This window comes from Geotrypetes seraphini, chromosome 1 (assembly GCF_902459505.1).
Source record: "Geotrypetes seraphini chromosome 1, aGeoSer1.1, whole genome shotgun sequence".
In the NCBI taxonomy this organism is placed as follows: domain Eukaryota; kingdom Metazoa; phylum Chordata; class Amphibia; order Gymnophiona; family Dermophiidae; genus Geotrypetes; species Geotrypetes seraphini.
The window spans coordinates 517,757,988-517,778,170 of NC_047084.1; the positions used below are offsets into that span (position 1 = coordinate 517,757,988).

At 45.9% G+C, this 20,183-nt stretch overlaps 1 protein-coding gene across 1 annotated transcript in view; it reads left to right on the forward strand.

Moving 5' to 3' along the window:
* Positions 1-6,001: 6,001 nt before the first annotated feature.
* The window catches only part of LOC117352510 (CDC42 small effector protein 2-A), a 111,063-nt gene continuing 96,881 nt past the window's right edge, over positions 6,002-20,183 (forward strand). Inside the window, exon 1 of the mRNA XM_033928962.1 lies at positions 6,002-6,133. The gene's annotated coding sequence lies outside the window, so the exon portion shown is untranslated. The remainder of the gene's footprint in view (positions 6,134-20,183) is intronic.

A 20,183-nucleotide genomic window follows, 5' to 3' on the forward strand; every position in this document is an offset into this window, starting at 1 on the left:
AAATTCTCCTCAATTTCCCGTGTTTTATACACATGTAATCTGCTAGTTAGGAAAAAAGATGGAGAAGGGAGAGAGCCATAGATTCAAACGTCCATTCCGCTTCAGCACCAAGCCACGCCCCTTTGATAAACAACACTTCCAAGGTCACACAATAACAACTAGCAGCAACAGCTATGCCAGCTTAAAGGCTTTCAGGTCTGTATTGAGAAATTTCCCTCCAAGTATTGAAAAATTTCCCTCCAACAATACTCATTACCTACTTGGCGCAGCCATAAATTTTTGAAATGAAATTGTGGGAAAAAAACTATGTGATAGAAGAAAAATAAGGTAGAGTCTTTGTGGGCCAAAATTCCAGGAATAAATGGAATGGAAACGAAGATCGGCATCTACTACCGACCCCCAGGGCAATCCGAAGAAACTGATGGAGAAATGACGGACCAGATTAAACGCAACTGCAAGGGAGGCAACGCAGTTATCATGGGCGACTTCAATTATCCGGGGATAGACTGGACACCTAGGCACCTCCGGCTGCAGTAGGGAGACCAAGTCCCTGGATGCTGTAGACGACTGCTTCCTGGAACAACTCGGCAAGGAAAATACAAGACGAAATGCAATTCCGGGCTTAATCCTAATGGACTACGAGGACCGGCGCAAGGCGTAGAAGGGACGCTGGGAAGCAGTGATCACAATATGATCCGTTTCAGCCTGGTCACAGGGGCAAAACATCGATCTAGAATGACGGCCAGGGCACTGAACTTCCGAAAAGGAAATTATGAAGCGATGAGACTCATGGTGGGGAAGAAGATTAAGAAGAGGATAAGCACTGTAAAATCGCTAGAGCAAACATGGTCCAGTTTTAAGACATGGAAATTCTAAAATATTTAGGGATCCACTTAACCTTCAGATGACTTGAACTATAGGAGAAGGTGCATGGTGTCCTACCAGGAAAGGGTCTTGATAGCAAGTCAACTACTGTCCAGCATGCTTTTGCACCACCTGACTGTCATTGAGCACATCATCAGAGTTCATTCCCTAAACACAGAGAAGGTTGCTGAAATTCTTCTGGGTTCACAAGAAGCACTGTGATGGAAGAGGAGGGGCAAGTAGAGGTTAGTATAGTCAAGGAGTCAGCATACCTTATGTCTGCTGGTCCTGCGGTTATTTTTGTATGCAGACCTTCCTCTGCAATGTTGCCAATTAGGTGGACCTTCCTCTGCAACTTCTGCCAGTTGGGTGGACTGAAGTACAATTGTCAGCTTTCGACCATACAAATGGGAGGGTGACCTTTCACTACTGCCAGCCTTCTACTGAGTTTTAAGGCCTGAAGCGTGATAGCTACTACCAGAGACAGCTATCCCTGTGGAGGAAGTCTCTTCAGTGAGCCCAGTGGTGTTGGTACATTTAACAATGGGCTCGCTCTCCAGGTGATGCCAGCCTTGCAATTTGGGGGAGGGGGGGTCCAGAGGTGGTCTGGAAGGCAATGCATTCCTCACTCTCCCCTCTCTCCTCCCCATGTGGGTACGCTAGGCATCACACAAAAAGGAAAACTGCAGAAATGATGTACAAGATGCCAAGTCTTTAATTTTAAAAACAAACGGTACTTTGAACAATATACAGTTTGTATCCAAAATATGGTCCAATAAGGTAATAAAACCTGGACCCGACACAGTCCATGTTTAGAAAAAACACTCCTTCCTCAGGGGTCCTAATGGTATTAAAACCACATTCTGGGAATAACAACTGGATAAAAAAGCGATTTGGTAGACTGAAAAACGAGTCGGGTTAACTCCTTTGCAGTGCAGATGCCAAACCCTGCCAGACAAATAAATGGACTGCTGATGCACTCTGCTGCTTGTTTCTAGCTTTAAATAGTTTGCTGGTATTTCAGGAGGAGGGCCAAGCCCATATGTTTGGAGCCAGTTGTTTAAAGTAGCTATGGGGGGAGGGGGGCTACTTTAAGAATCAGTTCCCAAAATTTTTAAAAGCTTAAACGGTTCTTGTGAGCTAGTGCAAGCTGACTCCAGCACATCACTGAGTGAGCCCTTCCTTCACAACCCAACGCAGGAGTTTCATTTTTATTATTGAATCCACAAGCCTGCTTATAGGACCTATAGGGACCCCTGAGGAAGACAGTAGTGTCGAAACACGGACCGTGTTGGGTCCATATGTCTCCAGTGGTTTAGGCCCTAGACTTTTTTATGTGGATTATCTATTTTATCTATTAGCTCTAATAAAGCCTTCATCTTGGATATCAGCTCTCTATTTTTGTTTGTTTGTCGAAAGTCCTCTACCTTCGGACGGTACATGATGTTTATGTCTCTACCTCACCTCTCGCCCACACACTGTTTTGCAGGAGGTACTGGTAGGAAGGGGAGGTCCTCGATGGAGTCCTATTACCGTATTTTCACGCATATAACGCGCGCGTTATACGTGTTTTTACAAACCGTGCATACCCTTGCGCGGTATACGCGTGAGCGCGTTATACAAAATTTTTTTTACATAGTCCCCCCCCGATGTCCGATTCACCCCCGCAGGACCGCTCGCACGCACCCGCACCCACACCCCGAAGGACCGCCGACTCCCCGACACGATCGGGGCAAGAGGGAGCTCAAGCCCTCTTGCCCCAGCCAACCGCGGCACCCCCGACACGATCGGGGCAAGAGGGAGCTCAAGCCCTCTTGCCCCCCCGACTCCCCGACACGATCGGGGCAAAAAGGAGCCCAAGCCCTCTTGCCCCACCGATTCCCCAACTCCCTGACAATATCGGGCCAGGAGGGAGCCCAAGTTCTCCTGGCCCTGGCGACCCCCCCCCCCCGCTAGTTGTTCGGGCCAAGAGGGAGCCCAAACCCTCCTAGCCACGGCGACCCCCTAACCCCACCCCGCACTACATTACGGGCAGGAGGGATCCCAGGCCCTCCTGCCCTCGACGCAAACCCCCCTCCCCCCAACGACCGCCCCCCCAAGAACCTCCAACCACCCCCCCAGCTGACCCGTGACCCCCCCTGGCCGACCCCCACGACACCCCCACCCCCCTTCCCCGTACCTTTCTGTAGTTGGCCGGACAGACGGGAGCCAAACCCCCCTGTCCGGCAGGCAGCCAACGAAGGAATGAGGCCAGATTGGCCCATCCGTCCCAAAGCTCAGCCTACTGGTGGGGCCTAAGACGCCTGGGCCGATCAGAATAGGCCTGGGAGCCTTAGGTCCCTCCTGGGGGCGGGGCCTGAGGCACATGGTCGGGCCCATGTGCCTCAGGCCCCGCCCCCAGGAGGGACCTAAGGCTCCCGGGCCTATTCTGATTGGCCCAGGCGCCTTAGGCCCCACCAGTAGGCTGAGCTTTGGGACGGATGGGCCAATCCGGCCTCATTACGTCGTTGGCTGCCTGCCGGACAGGCGGGTTTGGCTCCCGTCTGTCCGGCCAACTACAGAAAGGTACGGGGAAGGGGGGTGGGGGTGTCGTGGGGGTCGGCCAGTGGGGGTCGCGGGTCGGCAGGGGGGCGGTTGGAGGTTCTTGGGGGGGCCGTCGTTGGGGGGAGGGGGTTTGCGTCGAGGGCAGGAGGGCCTGGGATCCCTCCTGCCCGTAATGTAGTGCGGGGTGGGGTTAGGGGGTCGCCGTGGCCAGGAGGATTTGGGCTCCCTCCTGGCCCGAACAACTAGCGGGGGGGGGGGGGGGTCGCCAGGGCCAGGAGGACTTGGGCTCCCTCCTGGCCCGATATTGTCGGGGAGTTGGGGAGTCGGCAGGGCAAGAGGGCTTGAGCTCCCTCTTTCCCCGATCATGTCGGGGGTGCCAAGGTTGGCTGGGGCAAGAGGGCTTGAGCTCCCTCTTGCCCCGATCGTGTCGGGGAGTCGGCAAGAGGGGAAGCAGCAGGACACTGGTAGGAGCTTCTACATGATGGGGGGGTCGGGAGGCTGTGGGGGTGCGAGCGGTCTTCAGGGTGGGGGTGCGTGCGAGCGGTCCTTCGGGGTGGGGGTGCGAGCGGTCCTGCGGGGGGGGGGGGATGGATCAGACGTGGGGGGGCATCAGGCTTTCAGGGTGGGAACAGGACTTCAAGGGGGAGAGGAGAGTCGGGGCGGGCGAAAGAAGAGTCGGGGTGGCCAGAGGAGAGTCGGGGCGGGCGACTGGAGAGTCGGGCAGCATGCGCGGTATACGGGTGTGCGCGGTATACAAAAATTTCTGTATATTAATTTGTGTTTTCCGCGCGCTATACCCGTGTGCGCGTTTTACACGGGTGCGCGTTATCTACGTGAAAATATTGTACTTACAGGAAGGACTCATGCCAAGATTCATCAGTAACCTCTTGTGGATAATAATGCATGGTCCTATAGCCATCGGTAGGCTTTTGTTGTACTGACTTCTTCCTGCAGTGTCCCTTCTGCAATCGGGAGTCCTCCTTAAAACATTGATACAGTCAGTAAACCCATATATTAAGGTGTCTCTAGATTGCCCTGTTTTTTTAATTTCTAAAGTTTTCCATTTGTTCCTCCCATTTCCTCAAATTCAGATATAGGCTGAAGTGTCCAGGGTCACCCATACACACTCAGAACTGTTTGGTCAGTTACCCACTGATTGTCAGGGCCGCCATCAGGGCAGTACTACCAGTCCTGCATTCAGGGGTCCGGAGCTGACAGGGGGCCTGGGCTCCCCCAGGGTCCTCCTAGGCCACCATAGCACAAATTCCTGTATTATGCTTCTGCTGTGCACAACAATAAACAATAAACACTGCTGTCATACTTTTTTTTGTCCCCTGCCGATTTCCTGATAGCACCCCCCCCGGACAAAAGTGGGGGGGAAAGGGTGCGTGGGGGGGAAGGGGTGCGTGGGGGGGCCCAATAGGATTGCTCAGTAAGGGGGGGGCCCAATAGGATTGCTCAGAAATTTCTGATGGCGGCCCTGCTGATTGTGGTCTATTGGCTAATTAGGATGGGAAAGCTGCTTGGGGCAACACACTTCTGTGTGAGATCCTATTTCTAGCATGACATGAGCAAGAGCAAATCCCTTTGGTATATTGTCTACCACAAAGTGGAGGAATTTGCTAGTCAGTGAATGCTAAGGGAAGTGCTCCACCTTTTTCTTTCCTACTCAGGAAGCCCACTAGGTCTATATGGGATCATTGAGGCACCTCAGCCTATTAAACCTTGAGCCTTGAGGTCCATCCTTGGGCAAGCATGAGCAATCCCAAGCTTCCATTTCCAGGGTGATGGTGTGCCTTCCCCTTATCACTTAGTCCTTGATGTGTAGAGTAGAGAATGACATGGGGACAAATTTTTCCCCCTCGCTGTCCCTATCCCTGCCCCATTCCTGTACACTCTGCCTTAACCACTCAAGCCTTGAACACTTATGGTTTTAAAGTGTTTGAGGCTTGTGCAGATGAGGACAAAGCTTGCAGGAATGGGACAGGGACAGGAAAGAACTCTCTGGGTCAGGACAAGAAAATGAGTTCCTGTGGAGACGGGGAAAAATTTGTCCCCGGTCATTCTCTAGTGTAGAGGTCAAGAATATTGCCTGTCTGGCAATGTCTTTAGATTTTTGATTTCTTTGGTTCTGGTCTAGTTTTAAGGTTGGGAACCTTAGGTATTCCAATCTCTTGAGCCAGACAGTCCACCCTCACAAGGGAGCATTTAGTTCCACACTCCCATTAAAGAAAGCATTTCTAGAATGATGGAGTGGTTAAAGGGAGCATTTCTAGAACGATGAAGGGACCGTCCTGGAAGTGGGGTTAATTTTAGCCCCTCCCATTTGCTGTAAACCAGGCATAAGAGCAGCCTTCGGCTTGCTTCCAGACCACCTTAAGAATGCCTGCCAAGTGGCCAATCCACCAAGCAATTGTCTGAGCATGTGCAGAGAGGTAATAAAGAGCTGGTGCTTAAAATCTTGGCCGTAGGATGGTGGATGCGTTGTTCCACTGAGTGGTGCTACTAGACTTGAAAGATGTTTACAGAGCTGGCTTTTAGGACGATATAAACCCCTGATCCCGTTGGCTAGCACTGACCTCTCTGAAAATCAGCATTTTTCTTCTTCATGGCTGCAGCAATCAGGCTGCTTGTTTCTCTCCGAGATGCTTTCAGTCATGAATTGTTAAGCAGCGAAGGTCTGCGTTACAATGAACGCTGGAAAGTGGCAGAACCGAGGAGCACGGTAGGTGGCTGACTGGTCTGGCTTTGTTTGTTTTTCATTGATGGTAATTTCGGTTGTAAAACTTTAGAAGGGGAAAAACAAAAGGGTTTCAGAGGAATCGTTGCTTCCTCAAGTTAAGCTACAATAGGTCAGTAAGGTTTGCAAACCGCTCTGCTACTCTTTGTAAAAGGTGGTATATTAAGGCTTTTGAACAACAAAATGTAGAGTTAATTCTCATCCTCCCTTTCTAGCAAGAACATAAGATACTGGGCCCAGGTATCTGTTGCCTATTATTATCATCACAATGAATTTATCAGACCCACACTTCAGTCCACCTATTTGTGCTGACTGAAGCGAGGGTGAGCTCTGAAAAAGGGGAAAGATTTTTTTTTTCTTTACAGCTTGCAGCAGGCACTTCTCTCTAAGGCTCACAGACTGGAGGATGCTGAATACTGTAGCTGGATTTCAGGCTATTTTTTTTAAAGGGGGGGGGGGTGGATTGTAGAGAGCTCAGGTCTATATTGTTTGTGTGTGCTGAACAAAGATAATGAAGCCTTTTGTGCCTGCCCGGAAAGACCTGCATTTTCAACAGAGATGGGTTGTGCACCCTGGTAACAAGACGGCCAAGAGAAAAGAATTTGTGTCGGCCTTTCATAACCGAAGTAAAGAATGACCCCGTTTGGGGGCACAGCAAACTACGCTGCTGGCCAAATTCAAAGCTTTTAAATCTGGGAGTGGTCGAGCCTAAACCTGCGCTGTGAAGCTTAATGCAAAGTAGCAGTGGATGCACCTGTTCAGAGAGGTAAGGCATGGAAAAGACCTTTATTACAAAAATCCTCACTATATGTAAATAGGGGCCCTTGTACTAAAATGTATGAGTTTTTGTATTTAAGACATGTAAACTTTTGGTGTTAAGGTGTTTTAAGTGCAAAGGCTGTGTACTAATTGTTACGCAGGGGTAGGGAACTCCGGTCCTCGAGAGTCGTATTTTCGGGATTTCCCCAATGAATATGCATTGAAAGCAGTGCATGCAAATAGATCTCATGCATATTCATTGGGGAAATCCTGAAAACCCGACTGGAATACGGCTCTCGAGGACCGGAGTTCCCTACCCCTGTGTTAGAGGTGTGCCCAACACAATCTTCTGCAATTACTGTGCTAAAATGTTCATTACTAGAGAATAACACAAGGACAGAGCCCGTGGGGACAGGGACAAACTGTGTCTTCCTCTCATTCTCTAAAAACTTGAGACTAGTATCAAAATGTAAAAACTTACATCTTTAGACACTTGGCAACTGAATTCAGTGACTGAAACAAGAACTGCAGAAGCTGCTTTTGGATTAAAGTGAACGGCTATTAAATGACATCATTTGTGTCTTGTCTGCCATTGATGTGGCAACAGGAGTCTTGGCTGCTGATCACACTCCTGCCATCTGCAACATCCTTCCATCTTGTGCCTAGCTGCTCAAACATCTTACTATTGCTGCAACAGATTCATCCAATTTCAGTGCCTGTAGACTTCTCCCGGCGCCTAAATTTTTTTTATTTTTTTTAATGAGTTTTTAATAGTTTATTTTTTTTTTTTTAATTTCTTTATTCATTTTAAAGCCATAAGTAAGTGCAAAATAAAATACAAACATATAATTCTACAAAAGCACTTAAATACAATTACAATTATAATCTATGACAAAAAGATTATCAACCCCCCCCCCCCTTAATTATATCTAAGAACAACTCAGTGAACAAGAGCGTACGCAGGTAGGGCTAGTCTCAGTTAGGGTGCCGGTCTTTGACCAGAGGGCCGCCGCGTAAGTGGACTCCTGAGCATGATGGACCACTGGTCTGACCTAGCAGCGGCAATTCTTATATTCTTATGTTATGTTAATTAAAGCCAATTAAAGAAATTAAGCCTAACTTAAGAGCGCCGTTTATTGAATATGGACTGGAGAAGGGCAGATGTGGTCCCTCTACACAAAAGTGGAAATAAAGAAGATGTAGGGAATTACAGGCTAGTAAGTCTGACTTCTGTGGTAAGCAAATTAATGGAAATGTTTTAAAAACAGATAATTTATTTAACAATTTATATAACCACATAAAACTATGTGGTTTACACATTGCATACATACATATTATCCTAGTCGCCCTTTAGTCACTGAACACATACCACAAACAAGAGGCAAACATAAGTTTCCCATCCACCCCAGGAAAAATGATATAGTATCAGTACAGACATTATCAACTCATAATTTCGACAATGGTGCAGTTTCTGGAATCCGGTGTACAGGACCAGAGGCAACATGGATTTACTAGAGGTAGGTCTTGCCAGACAAATCTGATCAATTTCTTTGACTGGGTGACCAGAGAATTGGATAGAGAGAGTGTGCTAGATGTAGTGTATTTAGATTTTAGCAAAGCCTTTGACCGTATTCCACACAGATGTCTAATAAATAAACTGAGTGCTCTAAGGATGGGGCCCAAAGTGACGGGCTGGGTCAGAAACTGGATGAGTGGAAGACAGAGGGGAGTGGTTAATTGAGATCGCTCTGAGGTATGCCTATTCTTGGGCCTGCTCTTGTTTAATATTTTTATAAGCGATATTGCTGAAGGGCTGTCAGATAAGATTTGCTTCTTTGCTGATGATATCAAAATCTACAATAGAGTAGACATCCCAGATGGTGCGAATAACAAGACCTAGCAAAGCTTGAAGAATGGTTTGAAATTTGGCAGCTATAACTTAATGCTAAGAATTGCAAGGTCTTGTATTTGGGTTGCAAAAACTGAAGGAACGGTACAGTTTAGGGGGTGAAGCACTTATGTGCACGACGGAAGAGCGGGGCTTGGGTGTGATTGTATGTGATGATCTTAAGGTGGCCAAACAGGTTGAAAAGGTGACGGTGAAAGCTAGAAGGATGCTAGGGTGCATAGGAAGAGGTTTGGCCAGTAGGAAAAAGGAAGTATTGATTCCCCTATAGAAGACTCTGGTGAGACCTCATTTAGAATATTGTGTACATTTCTGGAGACTGCACCTTCAAAAAGATATAAAAAGAATGGAGCCGGTCCAGAGGAAGGCTACTAAAATGGTGCGTGGTCTTCATCATAAGGTGTATGGGGACAGAATGAAAGATCTTAATATGGATACTTTGGAGGAAAGGCAGGAAAGGGGAGATATGATAGAGATGTTTAAATACCTATGTGCCGTATATGCGCATGAGTCGAGTCTCTTACATTTGAAAGGAAGCTCTGGAATGAGAGGGTTTAGGATGAAGTTAAGAGATGATAGGCTCAGGAATAATCTAAGGAAATACTTTTTTACAGAAAGGGTGGTAGATGCATGGAACAGTCTCCCAGAAAAGGTGGTGGAGACAGAGACTGTGTTTGAATTCAAGAAAGTGTAGGATAGGCATGTGGGATCTCTTAGAGAGAAGAAGAGATAATGGTTACTGTGGATGGGCTGACTGGATGGGCCATTTGGCCTTTTATCTGCCATCACTTTTCTCTGTTTCTGTATTTCTATGTATACCATAAGACACTGTGCCTCTGATGCCTTTATAATATTGTAAAACTGCCTAGAAATTATTAGGCCTCCTTTATCAATTGGGAAGCGAATGGTACTTTTTTTTAGACACAGCCACATGCTAATGGTCTTAAATCAACAGATTACGACATCTCAGCAGCCATCCTGAAACTCTTCAAGTGGCGATGGCGACTATTTCAGCAGCAGTGGCAGGAAAAAGTTGAGTTCGTTCCTGCCCTCGAAAGACCCCTAGACCACCAGGGACATTAAAAGTTAGGGCAGGGGAGAACCAACCTGAGTCCCCATTGCCGCGGTCTTACCATGGCAGCATTTCCCATTCCACCGACACTACCGTGGTAACACCAGGCAAATTGCTTTGGGCTCCCTGCTATTGTGGTAATTACTGCAGTAACTGTGGAATTACCGCCGTAACAATTAGTGTCGCTCTCTAGTCTGTGGGGATGGGGACAGAGCTCACAGAATGGGGGTGAGGACAGAGCCTGCATAATAGGGTGGGGAAGGGGACAAGCTTTGCCCCTGTGTCATTCTCTATAATCAGTCTGTTAACACTGTTCATGATTAGTATGCATAAGAACATAAGAATAGCCTTACTGGGTCAGACCAATGGTCCATTAAGTCCAGTAGCCCGTTCTCACGGTGGCCAATCCAGGTCACTAGTACCTGGCCAAAACCCAAGGGGTAGCAATATTCCAAAATTCCATGCTACCGATACAGGGCATGTCTTTCTCAATAACAGCACAATTCATGGTACATAGCTTATTGCATCTGGTGTAAAATATATGCATGCCCATTCTCTGCCCGTGCCTCACCTTGTTCTTGCCCTGATGCAAAAACACAGCAATTTGAGGGAAATTGAGGACTGAAGAGTAAAATAGAATTTAGACAGAGGCAGAAAATAAATTGAGAAGGAAGAACAGGAGGAAGGGAGCGGAGAGAGAGATGCCAGAGTAGGGGGAAGGAGAGGAGACAGATACCAGACCAATTGGGGTGAAATGAGAGATGGAAGGGGGAGGCATACAGTTTCTGGAAGGGGCATAGAAGGAGAGAAGATGCCATATAGGGGCAGAGAGATGGCAGATAGTGGATGGAAGGAAGAGAGTAACAAGAAGATGAGGAAAGCAGAAACCAGAGAAGACAAAGGTAGAACAAAAATTTTCTATTTATTTATTGCTTTAGGAGACATGTGTCATTGTTTCTGTGGTGTTGCATTGTATGCAGAGTCCAGCTTCTTGCTGGTTCAATTTAACCTTTGTCTATGTATTTCTATTTTATCCCCCCTTTTTACAAAACTGTGGAGCGTTTTTTAGCGCCAGCCGTGGTGGTAGCAGCTCTGATGCTCAGAATTCTATGAGCGTCAGAGCTGTTACCACCATGGCTAAAATTCACACTACAGTTTTGTAAAAGGGGGAGGGGTTAGTTTGTGATGACATATTCCATACTAGGCGAATGTGTTTTCTGTGTTCTGTGTGTTTGAAAGACATGGTTTTCTTGTTAGGATTGACGGTGTAGGATTGATCTGTACTAGTCTGGCTTTTTTAGTTTTACAATGGGTGTGTTGCTGTTGTACTGCTCACTGCAGTATGTAAGATGCTGCCTTTTCCTAGGTACTCATGTGTGACATGTGACTTGTTACTAAAAATCATGTTTTTCGTACAGATGGGGGGGGGGGCCAAAAAATGATGGGTCCCGGGTGTCACACATGCTAGGTATGCCACTGGCATGCACATCAATAATTGGGCACTAGTAGTTTTAATTGGCTCCAATTTTGAATTTGCATACACATCTAGCTATACACTATTCTATAAAAACTGCACACTCTACCCTCATGGCATGTAAAACAAAAGGGGATAAGGCTATAGGAGGGAAATGGGCATGTCAGGGGTGTTCCAAAAATTTGCTTGCAGTGTTTATAAATACCACAGATGCATGCGCAAATTGGATATCAGAGAATTATATCTGATTTCAGCAGACTCGAGTTTTTGGTTTTTTTTTTATTAGAAGTTTAATAATTAACAATATCAAATGATACTAAAGAAAAAAGTTACACTCACTAAGTTACAAATTTATACAAAACACAAATAATCCTTTTCAAGCCCACAATATTGGGGAGACATACTACTTAACAACCACATTTAATAAAGGAAAACAAAGAAATTGGTTCGATTCGTATAAATGAATCCCAACTTTTCCCTATTCATAAGGGACTCTAACATCCTATCATTTTCTCAGCATTGAGTCTGGTGAGTTCTGGTGCTCAAATCTGGACAGAGGAAATGGTGCTAAGCCCTGATCTAGGGTTACCAGACGTCCGGATTTCCCCGGACATGTCCTCCTTTTGAGGACATGTCTGGGGGTCCAGACGGCTTTTCAAAACCTCGCACTTTGCCTGGGTTTTGAAAAGCCTCCTGAAATTGCATCGGGCAAGGGAGGGAGTTTGCGCATGCCCGACAAGAGCAGGGGCAGGGCTAGGGTGGGATTAGGGCGGGCTGGGGGGGCCAGGTCTAGGGGGTCCGGATTTTTCGATTGGAAAATCTGGCAACCCTACACTGATCTATAAAGGGTGCCCTTTACAGAATAGCACCGGACGCTGATTTTTTTTCTGAATCTGGTCTCAAGCGCTTAATGCAGCTTAGAACAAGACAGCCCCCCCTCCCCCAATGCGTTCCTGGTGCTAGGAACTACAGGCCTTTTCCCTAAACTTCCAGAGACTTTTATTGAAATCCTACACCAAAATAAATGAGATGGTAATGTTATCCACTATTTAGAATCATCTCTAAAATATGGTGTCAGGTCAAAAGCGCGCCGGGACAAAGGCGCACCCAGACAATTGAGCGCAGCGCGTGCCGCCGCGCCGCTCTAAATTACTGTTTTTTGCGCTCTGACGGGGGTGTGTGTGGGGGAACCCCCCCACTTTACTTAATAGACATCGCGCCGCGTTGTGGGGGGTGTGGGGGGTTGTAACCCCCCACATTTTACTGAAAACTTCACTTTTTCCCTGTTTTTAGGGAAAAAGTTCAGTTTACAGAAAAATGTGGAGGGTTACAACCTCCCAAACCCCCCATAACGCCGGCGCAATGTCTATTAAGTAAACTGGGAGGGTTCCCCAACAAAAAACCCCGTCGGAGCCCCTAAAAACTGTAATTTAGAGCGGCACGGCGGCGTGCGCTGCGCTCAATTGTCGGCGCGCACTTTTGTCTTTCGCGCCGTTGTCTATGAACCCTAAAATATCATTGCGAAGAAAATATTTGCAGCCACAACAAGTGAACCTTACAGTACTCCTGAGTTTGCTTTACGAGAATCGGCATTGGTTTCTCAGATTTTTCACTTTGGCTTTACTATAATTAACAATACTGAAAATAAATTGTTCTGCCTCCAGTCTCTGAGAGAATTGTTCATAAATGTTTTATTTGGAAGCTAGTCGGAGCTATAATAAGGTACTCTAATAAAAAAAAAAATTTAAATTAAAGGTACTGGATACAAGATTTGTTTATGATCTCTTGTACTGTATATATAAAGTTAGGACAGCATTTTGTCTTCAGCCATACAGTCTGGCTTGCAGACAGCAGTAGTAAATTCATAAGTCTTGCCCAACCAGGACTTGTGAAATCTTCATTATACCATTATAAACAACAATTTAATATCGTCCACCGTGTGGTGAAAAGAGTGGCAATGTTGGCTCGTGAATTCTTTTGCTGTGCTATGTAAGAGTTTTAAGGTGCCGAGTACTCTTTTTGCCATATGGTGGACGATATTAAGTTGTTGTTTATAAGAACATAAGAATTGCCGCTGCTGGGTCAGACCAGTGATCCATCGTGCCCAGCAGTCCGCTCCCGCAGCAGCCCCTCGGTCAAAGACCAGTGCCCTAACTGAGACCAACCCTACCTGCGTACATTCCAGATCAGCAGGAACTCGTCTAACTTTGTCTTGAATCCCTGGAGGGTACTTTCCCTTACGACAGCCTCCTGGTTGGGCAAGAGTTATTCAATTAGTGGGACTTATATAAAAATGTTTTCCTAAATGATAAATTGTAAATTCATAAGGATGGGGGAAGTCATACAAATAGGGTTAGGCTTCATTAATGATTTAGCTCTTAGAAGTGAAGGGCTTGAAAGGTAGGAGTTGGGATCCAGTAGGGCAGCAGTTCCCAACCTTTTTTGCACCAGGGACCGGTTTCATACAAGCCAATTTTTCCACTGACTGGAGGTGGGGGGAGGGATTCAAACGCATAATCAATAAAGTACATAATATATATTCTAATTATTACATATATAATGTAAATGTAATTATTACATTTTGTATTATGCACTTTATTTCTATTATTATTACCATGTGCAGCATCATTCACCCCAGCCCCATACACATTTCTCCTTGTATCACCTCTCTCTACATCTCTCCCTCCATTGCCTCCACCGCCATTCCTCCCTCTATCCCACCACACTGCTCATGGCTAACCCAGAAGTCTTCCCTCTGAGCAACTTTTTTTCCTTACCAAAGTCTAATCCTAGTATTCTTCCCACCTTCTCTACCTTCTTGAGGCCCCTCTTGCATTCTTTCCACCTGTCCCACTGTTCTCTCTTCTCCACCACATCCAACATTTCTCCTTCCCATCTCTCTTCTCTATGCATTTCTACCTCACTACTCTCACACCATCATGTCCAATAATTCTCTCTCCCTCCCTATGCCCAACAGTTTTCCTCTTTCTTCATTTCTCCATATGCACCATCTCTTTCCCTCTTACTCACACCCATGCCCAACAATTCTTCCCTCCCCCTCCTCAGCATCTCTTTCCTTCACGCCCTATATTCTTCCATTCTATGTCCCAAGTTCATGCCCCCTCCCTCCTTCCCATCCTTTGTCCAAAGTTTGTGCTCCCTCCCTTCCTTCTGTGTTGGAACACGCCTCTTCTCTCTCATGTCCCAAAGCGCCCATCTTCGTCCTTCCTTCCATCTGTTCTATGTCCGAAGTTTGTGCCTCCCTTCCACGGGTGTTTACCTGTTCTGGCCAGCTCCCTCCTCCCAGTCACACGTCTCTTCACAAAGCCGTAGCTGTGGTTGACCTGGAAGCCTAGAGGAAAAGCTTCTTGGTCAGCTGTGGGCAGTGTGTAGGAGCCGCTGCTCGTGGCTTTGTGAAGAGAAGTGCAGCCGGGAGGAGGGAGCAGGCCAGAACCTGGGGACCGCCTGTAATGTAAATAAATCTTCTGTGCGGCCTGGTTCGGCACAGACCAGGACTCAGTACTGGTCCATGGCCCGGTGGTTGGGGACTCCTGCAGTAGAGTAGAGCTGATTGAAATGACCTGGGTATAACTGGGATACAATGAGAACTTCATTGAAGTAACTTATTGTACATGTGAAAGTGTGAGTCGGCACATTTTTACAATCCCTCTGACCCTGGAAAGTGAAACTTCATACTTACCTCTCAGCAGCTTCGAAAAGACTAACACCCATGTATTGTTTGACCAGTGCAGAACATTTAGGACTCTGTTACATTATTGTTAAGAGTCTCTGGGCCCCTTGTGCAAAGCTGTGGTAGTGATGCTGTAGGAATTGAATGGGCTTTGGTGCATTTACTGCTGCAGCATTGCTACAGTGTCTTTGTAAAAGGGGTCCTATGTGAGCATATTTTCTAAAATTAGATACCTGAAGGATTGTTGTCTTATCTGATTAATTCTAGTACAGTCTATTCTCAAATATAAGATGAGATTTTGGGGCCCAAAAAATGGGGGGTCTCATCTTTTTTTTTTTTTCTTCCAATTCTTTATTCATTTAAAAAAAATTTACAATAAGTGTAACAGCATTTATAACATTTTAAACTCAAATACAAAATGGGGGGGTCTCATCTTATATTCGGGTCAGCGCCAGCCTGCCATATGACCTGGTGGGCCAGGACAGGAGGGATCCCTCTTATCTCCTATTTCGGCCAACTGACAATATTTTTACCACCCTCCCGCCTCCCCCATGTAACTTTTTGAATCCCTGGTGGTCCAGGAGTGTACTGGGCAGGAGTGAGCTTTTTGCCCTCCTGCCCAGCACTGAGTCGCTTGCTGAATGGCTGCCACCAGTTCTTGCGGGACTCGTGAGAACTGGTGGCAGTCGTCTGGGACAGGAGACAGTAGGGATATCTCCTGTCCCGGCTTACCACTGGACTGCAGGTTCGGTGGATGCCTGCAGGGTATTGGGGGTGGGGGGAGGGGGAAAACAGCGTGGAGAGCCTGGCAGGGAGTGAGGAGAGCTTGGTACAGAACCTGGCAGAGCAAGGTACATGAATATTAACCTCCCCCCCTGCCTTATATTACAGTCAACCTTTTTCCTCCCTTTTTTGGGGAAAAAAGGGTATCTCGACTTATATTCGGATCATTTTATATTTGCGTATACGGTATTCCATTTTCATATAAATTCCAAAAATTCACCAAAAGACACAAGAAGCTGGTAAATCTTGTATTAAATAGACCAGTTGGTTCATAAAGGGGTCCTCTTATGAAGCTGCAGAAGTACTAATGTGCACTTACTGCAGCTAAAAATGCCTTACCGCAGGGCAAGCTCTGGCATTCTGTAGAAATTTTGAGATCGATGTGTGCTACCCATGCGCTAGAAACAAAAACATATTTTTTTAATGCTAGGAGAAGTCTTGGAGGTGGAGATCAGTTAACGCAGCTATAGTTGGCTCACACTTAACTGATTAATGTGTGGTTAGCACGTGAGTCCTTATCACAAACAAAATAGGCCACATTCTAATGGGAAAAGTAATATGTGGTCATTAATACAGAAGAATTGGCCATTTTACCCCTAAGGCAAAAGTGGCCTTAGCACATGAGAATGATCATGTAAGAAAGAACTAAGGCCACTTTTTACTGAAGTTTGGTAAAAGAGCCCATTAGGCCCAGATTCACAAAGCAAACCGATTGTGTACTGATCAGTTTGCGACCCCTTTGCAATCAGATTTCCCTCCTGCACTATTCACTAACCTCCCCAGCGATCCGCTTCAAATCCGTGCATGCAAATGAGAAACGCATGCAAAGTGGAGAGGGATGTGATTCTCGAAATTTTTTTGTGATCTGACTGGGCTCGCAAAAATTGACTGCTGGGGACCAGTTGAAAACATCTTTCCGACTCTCCAGTTCCATAAGCCCTGCTCTATACTGTATGTACACACCTAAACAGATGCATAATTTTTTTAGAAAGATTTTTACTGTGCATACAATTGTTTTAAATATGGAAAATCCTTTATAAAATGACCCTCTACCCCATCCATGTAATTTTAAACAAATAACTGGCAGGGAGAATAACATATCCATATTAAGTTATATCTGCTGCTCCTTGTGACTCTGGGCAAGTCACTTAATCCTCCTTTGCATCAGGTACAAAATAATTATGTGTATATATGAAAACTGTTTTGAATGTATAACCATATACTAAAAAAACAGTATACAAGTCCCATTCCCTTTCCCCCTATCTTTATCAAGTTATATGTGTATATTCAGTGGTTTGCCATCATTGAATATATATGTGTATATATCAATAGATATAATGGAACTATATGGCCAAGTTATTGGCATAAAAATTATTCATTTGCAGCTGGCTGAATTTTGTCCTGTGTGGTAAGAGTTTCATTTGTTATAAGCTTCAAGTTGGTAAAACTAAGGGAAATAAGAAATTTCCTGAAAATTTAATAAGATCTGTGTCATCTGTTTCATGTTAGCTAAATATGTTGAGGAGAGGCCTAATGCCAGAAAGACTGGGTTGGATTTTCAGCTCTAGCTTCTGTTTGTCTGCAACCTTCACATAACTGCACCTACCAAAATGATGTGGGGCAGCTTGGTCTGTGAAAACTCTACTAAGGGAAAGGGGGATGGGATTTGATATACTCAAGGGCAGCCCTATAATGAGGCCCACTAAGGAGGTGGCCTCAGGCAGCACTCTTGAGGGAGCGGCATCTTGCTGCTAGACAGCTTACCTGCTGGTCAGCTCTCTCTGCTGCTCCCCTTCCCTCTTGATTACTGCAACATCATTTTCCTAAACGCCACGAAGAAAACCACCAGGAGATTAAAATTAGTCCAAAACACCGCCGTGCGTCTCATCTTCGGCCTAAAGAAATGGGAACATGTCACCCCCTTCTACCACCAACTACACTGGCTGCCATTCGAGTCAAGAGTCCTTTTCAAGTTTGCATGCTTCTGCTACAAATCGGTTAATGGTGCTACTCCAAGCTACATCAACCCCCACTTTAACCTCTATCACATAAACAAGAAATCCCGTAGAACTCAACTATTCGCCTTCCCCTCGCTAAAACTCTGCCACTATAAAAGATTCATAGACAAAACCTTCGCCTTCCACGCAGCCAAGCTCAACACATGGCTGGCCCAAATGATCCTCGAGGCCTCCTCCTACTTCGACTTCAGAAAAACTCTCAAAACTTACCTTTTCAGCAAACAAGACCTCTAACGGCCCCACCCGCACACATTTTCCTCTCCCCCCCTGCATTCTCCCCCCCCTTTTTTCAGCTCCTCTCTTCCACGTCTTCAACAACTTCCCGCCATCCTCTGTCAATTTTCGATTTTACTTGTTACTGAACTGTTTTTATTTTTTTGTTTGTAAATCTGCTGGATAACGTAGATCCTTTTGAATGGATGTAAACCGCCTAGAACTCGCTGGGTATGGCGGTATATAAAAAATAAAATTATTATTATTATTATTATTATTATTCCCGGCCTCTAATGCTTTCACCCTTCTCCCCCCAATCGGTATTTTTCCCATTCTTCCCCCACATCTACCTCTTAATTTTCTATAAAAGTTGCTGGACGACAGTAGCGATTCCCTGCAGCCAGTCCCGGCGTCTTCTTTCCACTGCGGCCTGCTCTCTCTGACAACTTCCTGTTTCCATTGGGGCAGACCTCAGTGGAGAGGATGCTGGTACCGGCATGGTTCCTCTTACTGGATTTTATACTTCCTCCTAAACGCGTATTGAATTATATTGGCTCAAAGTTTCCAAGTTTACCATCTACTGTTGTTCTCTGATTGGCACTTCATTTCTGGAGCAGGGACCAGAATTTCTCTCTGCAACCGCAAATGACGTAACATTTTGACAGCCTACTACGCTAGTCTTTCCTCCTACAAAAAGGCAGTATATCAAGAATCTAAAATATAACCATAACCGTAAACATAAAAATATAAGTGTCGGTATTCAAAGCAGTTTAACCAGCCAGGAGATACTCCTAGTACTTAAACTGCTAACACACACTGACCTTCTTCTTATTGCATTTGATTTCACTAGGGTTACCAGATGTTCAGGGAAACCTGGACATGTCCTCTTTTTAGAGGACTGTCTGATTGCCTGGACGGAGTTTCCAAAACCCGGCAGTTTGTCTAGGTTTTGGAAAGCTCTGGCTGCCTCTGGAGGGCCTCTGAGCATGTGCAGATGGCGTTGCATGCGCCCGCACATGCTCGAAGGCCCTCAGATGCGGCCCGGAGATCAGAAATTAAAAGATGAGCTTTCTGGGGGTGGGACTAGAGGCAAAATGAGGCGGGGCTAGAGGTGGGACAAGGTTTTGGGCTGGGGCGGAATGGGACATGGCCATGCGTCTGGGATTTTACACAGCAAAATATGGTAACCCTAGATTTCACCATTATATAAATTGCAAGGTACTGCATTACTAGCTGACAAATGTTCTTGCGTTCTCCTTTTCAATCATCAAATAGTGCTTCCCACGTGTATTCTTCCACAAACACATTACATTAATCACAAGTCCTAAACACATCTAAAAAGAAGAATGCAGGAAGATGCCCACTTTTGAGAAAGAGAGAAGCAGCAATCTGCTTATCTCTGGATGCTAAGATTAGACATGGGGAAGTGAAACAGGAACACCAACTCCTCTGTGGCATAAAGACAGTGTTACAAGTGCAGGTTACTGAGTGCAAGTGAATTCTCTGTGACCTGCTTCTGTTCTTGCCTAAAATTCTACCCAGATTTACTGACAAAAGTCTGAAAAGAACATGAGCTTTCATCTAGGCTTCCAATTCATACACAAACCAAATTAAAGTAGGGCCAGTCTCCCATCTTCACAGTTTTACTACAGTAAGCTTCTGATAAAACTGGATGTACGTAGGTCTGCACCCTGGTGAACTGGGTTTACAGCAGAGAAACTCCCTGATAAATCTCCGATACCGCATGCAGTGGGAATAGCATTAATTGTGACTTTGTGATTGTACTCGTATGTTGAACCTTATTTATCAGCAACCTTGAAGGAGACAGTCCCCCCTTCTGCACACGCAGCAGCAAGATACAAGAAAAGGAGCAGAGTGTGCCTGGTCTTCAAAACCCTGATTTATTGGTAGCAATTAAAATATGTGCAAATACACTTCCCCCTCCCCATTTGCGGTTTCGACACTCGCAGTTTCACATATTCATGATTTTTTTTTTGGGGGGGGGGGAAACCATAGTTTATGTTGTTCCCACCTCTCTCCAGCCTTCCTCTCGGCATCCCGGCCTTACCTGGTGGTCTATCAGGCTTTCGGGGCAGGCGTGATCTTCCTACGCTCCTTC